This window comes from Canis lupus, chromosome 3 (genome assembly GCF_011100685.1).
Source record: "Canis lupus familiaris isolate Mischka breed German Shepherd chromosome 3, alternate assembly UU_Cfam_GSD_1.0, whole genome shotgun sequence".
Taxonomy (NCBI): domain Eukaryota; kingdom Metazoa; phylum Chordata; class Mammalia; order Carnivora; family Canidae; genus Canis; species Canis lupus.
The window spans coordinates 46,826,258-46,838,466 of NC_049224.1; positions in this window are offsets into that span (position 1 = coordinate 46,826,258).

A 12,209-nucleotide genomic window follows, 5' to 3' on the forward strand; every position below is an offset into this window, starting at 1 on the left:
ATAAAAGGATTGATTAATAGATCATGAATGTTCCTATCCTCTTTTTCCTACACTAAGAATATCGAAGAAATGTGTGGGAAATATCAGAAAGGGAGACAGAACATAAAGACTGCTAACTCTGGGAAACGAACTAGGGGTGGTAGAAGGGGAGGAGGGCGGGGGGTGGGAGTGAATGGGTGACGGGCACTGGGTGTTATTCTGTATGTTAGTAAATTGAACACCAATAAAAAAATAAATTAAAAAAAAAAAAAAAAGAATATCCTTTGGCCCACTCACCTCCCCTGCTCTGCTTCTTTCCAGAGAGCTTTCCACCCGTCAGCTCCTGGGCTCCCATTAGATACAGACAAGATAAGAGCTGGATTTAGAAAGATCAAAGAGTCATTGCAGAAAGTTAGATGATGATAAAAGCTTCTGTGGAAGGAATTAGATGGGAAATAGGAGGAAGATAGGAGTAGGTTGAAGAGAGGGACTCTGTGGGGGCATGTAGGTGTGTGTACAAGGAGGGGGACATAGATTGGTGAAAAGAGGATGTTAAGTTTTGTTCCTTATCAGGAATATTTTTTAAATACTGTAGTACACATTTATACCTCTTTCCGCTATTTTTCTATGCTGTTTTTTTTTTTACACCAGGCACTGTACTAAGATGAGATCATAAAAAAACACTTTACATGGGTGTATGTCAGCTGTTCAGCTGATAAGTGGCATGAAAATTTCAGAGGCAAAGAAAAGTTGTTTGCACAAAAATTTTATTCAAGTGTTACTATAATATCAGAATTTGGAGACACTCACGCAGTCACCAAATAGGAAAAAAGATCAGGTAAATTAATGGTTCCTAACTAACTAGACACATCATCAACAACACTACTTCATCTTTTCTGAAGTCCTAGTCATGCTATTTTTCCAGGCACTTTGCATGTCATAACAGTTTTCATTCATTATTGCCATTTTTCAGATGCAAACACTGAGACAGAAACGAGTTCAGCAACTTGATCAAGGTCACATAACTAACATGTTGCAGAGCTGCCACTTCAAATCCAGGCCGTCTTATTTCAGAGGGCATAATTTTAATCAATAGGCCATACTGCTGTTATGTGGTAGCATGCTGTTAATATGTTAGTGTACCTAATGAACACCAAGCCACAAATGAGAGAAAGTCACTTCTGAAAGGTCATATGAAAATGCAGAACCAGGAAACAACAAATGTTGGAGAGGATGTGGAGAAAGGGGAACCCTCTTGCACTGTTGGTGGGAATGTGAACAGTACAGCCACTCTAGAAAACTGTGTGGAGGTTCCTCAAAGAGTTAAAAATAAAACTGCCCTACGACCCAGCAATTGCACTGCTGGGGATTTACCCCAAAGATACAGATGCGGTGAAATGCGGGAACACCTGCACCCCGATGTTTATAGCAGCAATGTCCACAATAGCCAAACTGTGGAAGGAGCCATGGTCTCCATTGAAGGATGAATGGATAAAGAAGCTGTGGTCTATGTATACAATGGAATATTCCTCAGCCATTAGAAATGACAAATACCCACCATTTGCTTCAACATGGATGGAACTGGAGGGTATTATGCTGAGTGAAGTAAGTCAATCGGAGAAGGACAAACATTATATGGTCTCATTCATTTGGGGAATATAAAAAATAGTGAAAGGGAATAAAGTGGAAAGGAGAGAAAATGAGTGGGAAATATCAGAGAGGGTAACAGAACATGTGAGGGTTCCCCCACACTCTAGGGAACAAACAAGGGGTAGTGGAAAGGGAGATGGGTGTGGGATGGGGTGACTGGGTGACGAGCACTGAGGGGGGCACTTGACGGGATGAGCACTGGGTGTTATACTATATGTTGGCAAATTGAACTCCAATAACAAAAATATACAAAAAAAAAAAAAGAAAAGAAAATACAGAATCAAATTTTGTGAGAAGTTATACTCACAGATACAGATACAGGTAGATATGAGTAGGGTCTGGGAAGGAATCACGTCCTGGTAGTAGGAGTATGGCTGACTTACTAGATTATTTTGAACTCTCATAATCTTATGTGATTTTTACAAACAAAAGCACAAAACTCAGGTAATTAACGGATGCTAATGTAAAAACCTATTCCAGTTATTTGCATTTCCTCCATATGCTTTATTTTATATATTTATTTGAACATGTTTTTCCTTGCTACTTTAAGTCTTTTAAAAACTTGTCACTTCCATCTTCTTCAGCAGGATTCTTAAAGATGTAATTAAATCCACATATAAACATATGGTTATGTCTAGTTACACAATTAATGTTAATATATGGCATGTAATCATCATCTAATTTGAATTATATAGCATGTGGTGACATAATTATAACATGTAATGATGGAAGGATCCTATTTAAGCCTAGTGAAATGAAGCCAGTTGGAATTGGATGATTGTTACATTACAATTTCCCAGTTGCTTCAAGGGCCCCTTGGGGACAGGGACAGGCTGAGCTCTACCTATTGTTCCAAGGCAAAAAAGAAAACAGTTTGAATACATGAAAAAATAAGGTGACATGGAAAGGGATGTTTCTCGATTTAATTAGACAGAGAAGAAACAGATTAGCCAGAGGTTACTTTGATATGATTTGTTATAGCAAAATGATTTTGAGGCTGCATCAAAATACAGAGTAGTGGCGCACCTGGGTGGCCCAGGGGATGAACATCTGTCTTTGGCTCAGGTCCTGGTCCCAGGGTCCTGTATCCGGCTCCCCACGGGGAGCCTGCTTCTCCCTCTGCCTATGTCTCTGCCTCTCTCTGTGTCTCTCATGAATAAATAAATTAAAAAAAAAAAACAAAAAAAACCCATAGAGTAGTGCGGGCTGTCCCTGAAGGGTCGCCCCCGACCGCAGAGAGCACAGCCAGCCAGTGAGCCAGACTGGGCCCGGGCAGGGGATGAAGGTCCTGCCACCCTGGGATCCTCACCCCCAGCCTCGTGGGGCCCCTTCACTCTGGTCCCTCGGGACTCTTTCTGGGCCAGGCATCCTGTTACACAGGTCTGGTCCTCAGCAGAGAGATCTGCTTCTGGAAAGGGCGCAGCTGACACCCCACCCCCACTCCCAGCGGTAACTGAAAGGCGGGACCTGAACTTCCCGGAGCCCCAGGAAAGTGATGAAAGCTCCCGGGGCGCTGGCTAATGACAGGAAGCGCAGGCCGGAGTGGCGGGTGTCCAGAGAGGAGCCTGGGAGTAATAAAGCACATCGGAGAACGGCAAGTGTGCGCTAAGCGTGGAGGCGTCCCCGAGCCGACCCGTACCCGGCTGAGAGCCCCACGTTGGGTCCCGCGGCTGAGAGGCAGCCCGGCCCGCCTGCAACAGCCACCCTGGACTTCGGAGGCTACGGAACACTTTTGTCTCGCTTTGGTTCCTTAAAACGGGGAGCACTGCCTCAGCCTTTGGGGCTGGGAGGTGGCCTGGAATGGGTGCCCTTTGTTTTTAAGTTGGTTCTGCTGGATTTTTCTTCCTTACCTTAAATGAGCTATGGGAAGCCCCTTCAGCAAACCTGTGGCTGTAGGGCCCCCTTTAGGGGTCCATCCCCAGAGTCCCCGTAGGGAGGAGGATCCTGGGTTTCCTGTTTGGAGCTTTGGCTCCATCCCCAACCTTCTCTGTGGGGGTGGGCCAATCACTTTATCCCTCTGGGTTTTTTCCTTATAGGTCAGGTGAAGGTGTGAACCAGGCAAGCCCAAAGCCACCCAAGGGCAACAGACCCTTCCTGTTAGAAGCAATTCAAACGCTAAGCCATCAGAAGTATCCGTGTTCTGGGGAGGAACTGATGGCAGTGTCAGCCTCCACATCAGGCCAGGGACTCCAGTATCTGTCCACCTTCTGCTCCTCAGAGGACATCCATTCAATTGGCAGATGTAGGCCAAACCAGCTCTGGCACCAAATCTAAGGATAAAGTAGAATGTGACCCAGAGTCCCACTGAGATAGGAGCTGTCATCATCTCAGATCCAGGCGAGTGAGTCTCAGGGCAGGGGCGCCTGTAGCCCAAATCTGTCCAGGACCAAACCAGTCTGAGGGAGTGCAATTATGTGTCATCTTCTCCTTCAAATGGATGGCTCAGAGTGTGGTTCCTGAGGTCCTCCTGGAGTCTTTGTAGGTTGGAAGGGCCATCCTGAGCCTCAGGAAGGCTCTTCTGTGAGTGGCCAGAGAAGGGAAGGTGCTGTCTGCCGGGTTCCTCAGGGCACCAGAGCAGAAGAAACAGGTGCTTTGGGTATTCCCGGTGGGCTGCTGTTCCCCTGCTCTATCTGCCATGAAGCTGATCAGTCCCAGGAGCAGAGGTGAACTAGGCTTCAGAAGGTAAGAGAAATGTGGGGAATGGGGTAGATGTGTCTTTTGTCTACCAGGACATCTGGGACCTGCCAGTCCTACTGAAGCTATTTCCTGGTCAGTATCTTCAATTGGGTGAGCCCTGAATTCCCTCCTGTTCCTCCCAGTTTATTCAGGGAATTCCTAGGTCTTTCATAGGTTCTATGGAAACCCCCTTCCTGGCAATCATTACACTTGCCTGATTTTATCACCAGCTTTTTGGACGGGGTAGGAGGGGGCTGCTAGCTTGTAGTCCAAAGGTGACTTATCTGTTCATGGGTTAAGGGGCCATGGTCTATTCCCACTGCTCCTCCTCCGCACTTCTGATATCTTACTCTTTGTGGGTGAAGGCTTCCCAAAGTACAGCAAAAGTAGCACATCATCTAACAGATGCACAAACAAAAGAGGGTGCTCATCCAGTCCTTTACACAGTTGGTAGCAACACTCCTATTTCATGTATTTGTCACATTGCCTGTTATCACAAACCTTCCTGTCCACCCAGCCATGTGCTTAAATGTAGGGGCCCAGGCTGGAAAACGATCTAAGACTCACATGACTTCCTCCAGGCCCCAAGTACCTCTGTGTTGGTATTTGAATGCATGATCCTTAGAACAACTCCATGCTTGGCCCCTTGAGCATGAAGACACCTGCTGGGCTGCTCTGTCGCCACTCCATGTACCATCAGGAGAACCTGAAAGTTGCGGCAGGAACAGGCCTTAGGGTACACTCTGGGTCTCCGAGTATAAGCATCACACAAAATTCTCAAAATTCTCCCCGCGTGTTGTACTTATATATGTGATGTTAAAATTCATGTTTTAACCAGACACCAGGATAGAATTGACGCCAAATGGGCACCCCATTTCAGGTTGCAGGGTAAAAGGCAAATGTGCAAAATAAGGGAACCGGAACTATTTCCATAACACTTAGGCCTCTTAGAGTTCATTGCCCAGTCTGAGGCTATATAAGCATTGAGGAAACTAAAAAGGGAGAATTTTGAGAATAGATTTTTGGAGAAAGCTATGGAAGCCTGTCAGTATCTCTTCTTGCCCCACTTCTGAGCCAAATCAACGATTGGTTGAGGGGTACCAATTCTTTACCAAAATCCTAGTAGCAGAAAAGTCAATACGCCACTTGGAGAGGGATGTATGCGCTGGCTATAGGTGGATGAGAAGTTGAGGAAGAAAGAGAAGTAGGGGCAGAAAGAGAGATTTCATATTAAATCACTTTAAGACTATCTATGAAAGCAGTTTTTATGCTCATAGCAAAATTGAGGGGAAGGCATAGAGATTTTCCATATATCCCTGCCCCACAGGCATGCACAGGCTCCCCAATTATCAGTATCACTCACAAAGTGCTACATTTATTACAATTGATGAACTCACATTAACACAACTTTACCACCTGGGACACGTAGGTGGCTCAGTGGTTGAGCATCTGCCTTTGGCTCAGGTCGTGATCCCAGGGTCCTGGCATCGAGTCCTGCATCACGCTCCCCGCAGGGAGTCTGCTTCTCCTTCTGCCTATGTCTCAGCCTCTCTCTGTGTGTCTCAAATAAATAAATAAATAAATAAATAAATAAATAAATAAATCTTTTTTAAAAACCTATTTTAACCACTAGAAACCCATAGTTTATATTAGGATTCACTCTTGATATTGTCCGTTCTATGAGTTTGGACAAATGTATAATGACATGCCTCCATCATTATAGTATCAAACAGTGTTTTCACTGCCCTAAAATTCCTTTGTGTCCTACCTATTCATTTCCTCCCCTATACGACCACCCCCTTGGCAACCACTGATTTTTACTGTTTCCATGGTTTTGCCTTTTCCAGAATGCCATATAGTTGGAATCATATAGAGTGTGTAGCCTTTCAGATTGGCTTCCTTCACTTAGTAATATACATTTCAGTTTTCTCTATGTCTTTTTATGGCTTGACAGCTCATTTCTTTTTAGTGCTGAACAATATTCTATTGTCTCATTGTACCAGAGCTCATTAATTCATTCACCTACTGAAGGACATTTTGGTTGCTTCCAAGTTTTGGCAATTATGACTAAAACTGCTAAACATCTGTGTGCGGGTTTTTGTGTGAACATAAGTTTTCAACTCCTTTGGATAAGTACCAAAGAGCATAATTGCTGGATTGCATGATAAGAATATGTTTCGTTTTTATAAGAAACGACCAGACTGTCTTCTCAAGTGGCCGTACTATTTTGTTAAATCAAGTTTTGATAGTGCATTTTCTGAATAGAAACCATATATGCTGCTTGAATTGACCAATATATCTGCCTCTTATCTAAGAATAGAACAAGCCAAGGGATGTGCCAAAGTAGCGAGAGACAGTAACTAAGTTTCTAGATGAACTAAGCTAGTCCTACCCCTGCTTGTAAGACATTTATGTTGTAAAGCAGGTAGCATCCCCAAGAAACCACATGTTCTCCATGACACACGAATAAACAAGTCCAGGGAGGATAGACTGGGGTTTGTATTCTGTGCTTGTGACTGTCCTTAGAAAAAAATGTCTTGGGGCATCTGGGTGGTGCAGTTGGTTCAGAATCTGACTCTTGGTTTTGGCTCAGGTCATGATCTCAGGGTTGTGGGATCAAGCCCCACATTGAGCTCTGCAATTGGTGCGGAATGTGCTTAAGATTCTCTCTCCTTCTCCCTCTGCCCCTCACACTTGTGCCCCCCCCAAATAAATAAATCTTTAAAAGATTTTACCTTTCTAAAGCCTCAGTTTACCCACCTGTGAGCCAGAAATTATAATAGTTGCTTTGTAGGGTTATAATAAAGACTAATTGAATCAAACCAGCAAGGTGCAATCAAATTGTCTGATGTCTCGGATATTGCTAGGTAGCCAATAAACACTAGTGCTTTCTTTTTTTCTTTTCTTTTTTTTCTTTTCTTTTCTTTTCTTTTCTTTTCTTTTCTTTTCTTTTCTTTTCTTTCTTTTCTTTTCTTTCTTTTCTTTTCTTTTACTGTAAAAGGTGAGGGGGAAAACATTTTAGCATAAAAGCTGAACCATAAAAAATTTTAGAACCTAAGACACTGTCAGAGAGTAGTCCAGTATCTAGTTCCTTCTAGTAGCCAAAGCTTGGGAACTATTTAATTGTTTTTGGACAATTAGATTGAACATGTGACTGAGAATATAAATGAGATACAAGTTGAAAGCTCAGCTTTTTGGGAAGAGATATATGTCCTCATAAGTTTCCCACATTAGGAAAGAAGATTGTCTCAGAACTTCTATTTCAATGTAGATAATGGTAGGTCAGGTTTCTTGAGCACTTACTTTATGCTTGCTATTACTCTAACCACTTTATTTGCAGGTGTTATTATTTCCTCTACCTTCACAGATAAAAGAGTCCAAAGCACAGAGCAGCCCAGTCGTTGGCCCCAGGCAGTTACTCTGTGGCAGAAGCAGGTTTTGCATCGAGATAAGCCTGTACTCTAATCTGCTATGGTACAGAGCTGCCTTTGAGACATACCATGCAGGGACTGCCTCTTCTTAAAGTGCCAAATGAACAAGGCCTTGGGAAATTGTTAAGCAGTGACAGTCACGTCTTGGGAACGGCTGCTGAATAGAAATAGGGACAGCCAGACAGCTGCTTCCTGATCTCATGGCCCCTCTTTCTATGGGCTGGCTTCCACATCTATTACGTGGATCAAATCTGAAAGTAGGGCTATGTTTCTTCTGGATCCAGGCAGCTACCTTGAATACTGAAAATACTCAGCTATTTATCGCCATCATAAATTACTTGTGGCGTGCAGTGAACGGTGGAGGATGCTGCCAAGCAGGAACCTGTCAATACAGTCAAAAGGCTCCTCATTCCATTTGTACCTTATTTCTATAAAACCAGTAAAAAGTAACAGTTTAAACAAAATTATTAAATAAAGTACGATGCTACCTAGATGTATGTGCCTGTGTGTTTAATGTATTAATTTATAGTCGGAAGCCAGAGACTGTGTCTTCAATTATACAATAATTTGTCCCTAGAGGAAAAACTGATACATACTCATCCCTGCCCATGGAAGAACAGCATCTGCAATGCAACGGTTTCATATGTAATTTAAGCCACTTGTGTAACAAATAAATAAAATATTTTAAAACTAACCAGGAGCAATTCATGTTTCATGATAGTGTTAAAAACTAGCATCTGTGACTTATGTGCCTCATTTCAAAAGACTAGATCCATGAAAATTACAACCACTGGCCTGTCAAACAGAAGGTATAAAATAAGACCTCAGGGCACCTGGCTGATGTCGTTGGTTAAGTGTTGGACTCTTGGTTTCCACTTAGGCGGTGATCTCAAGGTTGTGAGATCGAGTCCCGTGTTGGGCTCTGTGCTCAGTATGGAGTCTGCTTAAAATTCTCTCTCCCTCTGCCCCTCCCCCCTCATTCTCTCTCCCTCTCTCTCTTTCTCTCTCCTTCTCTCTCTCTCTCTTTCTTTCTGTCAAATAAATAAATAAATCTTTAAAAGATAAAATAAAATAAGATTTCTGAGCAACATAGACTTGCTTACAATACAGTAATCGAGGATAGCATAAAACTTCTTTTAATATACTCTAATTACAACAATATCACCTAAATACAGACTGAAAGAAAAATGTAAATTGAAATTCATTTAAACATTCAGTATGCCAAGACTATAGGGAATATGTTCCTCCTTGTTCTGATAACAAATACTAACACTTATTAAATATTTACCATGTGCCTGATGCTGGGCTTCAGCCATTACATATATGAAAACCTTAATCCTATGGGCATAACTTTTAACCAAATATATGGCAGAGCTAACATTTGAACAAAAAACAAAAATTGAAAGGCTACCTTATTGGCTGGCAATGTAAGCACAGCCTCTCTTGTACAGAAATAATTTGTTTTCAGTGGTTGATCAGGATTTTACATTTTGCCTTATGCCAAATTAGTTTTTCATTTTGATCAATCCAATTCCATTAACACTGAATATTATAATTAGTCTACTAATGTATCTTCCATGTTTTGTTTATTGTGATAATGATAGAGGCAGGGCAAGATGGCAGAAGAGTAGGATCCCCAAGTCACCTGTCCCCACCAAATTACCTAGATAACTTTCAAATCATCCTGAAAACCTACGAATTCGGCCTGTGATTATTGTGATAATGACAGAGTTGAATAAATAAAAATGCTTTTTAAAAACAGGACTTCTGATGCCATCAATATTTTTTTTTTACTGTGTAATTTTGACGGCATTACACACATGTAACTAATGATGGTTGTTACTTCACTCATTGCTTCATGCGTTAAACATGTATTTAATAAGCCAGAAACATATGCCGGGAATTATGTTAGCTACAGGGGACAAAATGATGAGCAAAAGGATGCATTCCCTTTTTAAATAGAGCTGCTGTCCTCGAGTGGAGTTGGCAAACTTTTTCAGTAAAGGGCAAGTATTTTTCAGTTTTACGGGCTGTCCCCTCATTGGTCCAGTTACTTACTCTGCTGCTATTGTGTGAAAGCAGCCATGCATGACAGTCAAATGAATAAGCACCTCTGTGTTCCAGTACAACTTTGTTTATGAAAACAGGCAGTGGGCTGGATTTGGCCCTTGAGCTGTGGTTTTCCGAGCCCTGATCTAGAGGGGAAGGTAAATATTTATCAAATAATCAGACAGATTATTTGTAATACTAAGTTCGTAAGTTGTAAAATAGCTCTTTGGTTAAGGGCCATGGATAAGAACTCCATTTGACTATATGCATGAACAACAAACCAGTTCCATATGGAAAAACGGGGTGAAAAGCCTTTTCTGGGAGAAGGACAACTGAATTGATGTTAGAAGGATGGAGTGGGGGATGCCTGGGCGGCTCAGCGGTTGATTGCCTGCCTTTGGCTCAGGGCATAATCCTATGGTTCTGGGATTGAGTCCCGCATTGAACTCCTTGCAGGGAGCCTGCTTCTCCCTTTGCCTATGTCTCTGCCTCTCTCTGTGTTTCTTATGAATAAATAAATAGAATCTAAAAAAAAAAAAAAAAAGGAAGGATGGAATGGAAGTTTGTCCAACAAAAGAGGCAGCTGAGGGAAGAGCATTCCAAACAGAGGGAAAAGCATGTGCCAAGGTCCTTGTAGTGCAAAGGTATTTTAGCTTTTGGAAGTGAAGGGAAGCTGCAGTGACTAGAACAAGTTGAATGTGTTTCATATCCATGAAACACAGATCTGTAGGCAAGGCTGTTCATGTGACTGGCTGTCGAATGATCCAAACCAGGGAGCTTTGCAAGTTCCCCCCAAATAGCCAACTCTGAGCTTCCACCTGTAGCTCCGGAATGGGAGCCCAAACCTGTGGTCCTTGTCCCCAAACCAAGGTAAAGCTTTGTGCTTCTGTGGTATGTCTCCTAAGAATGTAACCTTGGCTTCACTGACCCAATGGTTGGGAGCACAGTGAGGGTGGGCAGAGGGCTAGAGGCAGTCTGTGAGAAAGGAGAGATGTTGGGAGAGCCAGAGTCCTAAACATTCAGTATGCCAAGACTAAAACTTAGCCAGAGTCTCAGCTCCTGGTGATGTTATCTCCAAGGAATTGTGAATATTCACTATGTAAGCAAAGTTAGAGACCATCTAGTTCTGCGACTTTCATGTGGCATTTTGAGGAGCTCGAGAGCTCTGCAGAGGTACTTTGGAGGTCTTGCATAGGTGAGGAGAACACAGTGGGCTGCCACAGTGGGCCAACAGGCTTTGAACCAATCTGCTTCACTGTGATCTATGAAAAAGCACTTGAATCCTGGATAAGATTCCACCTTAATAAAGATGTCTGAAAGGAGAAAAAAAAATAAAATCTCTTGCACCATTGGCGTTTCTTGGGCAGGGAACCTGAAGCCCTGCAAGATTGGGTAATTTGCACATCAAGAGCTGACCCTTGGTCTGCTCTTTCCCCATTTCTGTGTGACTTCAGGCTAGCCATCAACCTGGTTAACACTAGTCCAAGCATCAATTTCCTTATCTGAAAATGACTGCTCTAAGACTTGCAGCCATGGGGCAGAGGGCAGGAAAATGCTATCAGGTTGCAGGAGGCTAGCACGGAAGCAAAATGGACAGAAAAGGAATGTGACCGGGATTTAGGTGCCTGCAGGGCTTGGGTGCTGCACCAAATCCTAGGGCAGGTGCGATATGCAGGACCAAAGATGCTCGGAGACTCAGAAGCCTGCATAGGAAATCAGAGAGGAAGTATAGCCCAAGATGAGAGATAATAGGGAAATGAGCAGAATAAGCACCCCCCCCCCCTCCGGGAAACTGAACAGAGATTGTGGAAGATTTTGTCTGGCACCCTTTGGCTGCTACAGCCACTATTGGAAAAGTTTGAGGCTCCACAGACAGGTGCTGCATTGTGCACTCTGAGCCTGTCCTGTGAAAATGACATGGGTTCACCCTCCCTTCCTCTTCCCAGGGCTGTGATCCCATCCAAGGAGCCAGCTGGATGCAGGAAGTAACTCTGTGAACTCTGAACTGCAAACTGTAATTGGGAACTGGAAATGGGAATGCCCTGGTGTGCCACATTCAACTATTGTTTCAAGTGTGGGTCTAGGTTTCAATGTTCAAATGGAAAAAATTGCACCAGTTTGAAGTGGGATGGACTCTACTGAAATCTATAGGGTTCTCTTCTTATCTGTCTCCTCACTGTCTTGGTTTCTTGCCATCCACATTATTAGTGGCATTCTCATCGTGGCTCTGCTCATGCTTCCTTTGGATTTAATACATTGCTTCCAAATTCATGCCTTTTGCTGCAAAGATTTGCAGTCTTTCCTCTACTTAACGCCAGCATCAGGCCAATGCTGGTGCATAAAAGGCTGAGTTCTCATTCCTGAGGTTGGGCTCAGCTGTGCTAAACCTGGTTTGTTTCAATTTGGAAATGTACTAAATCTAAC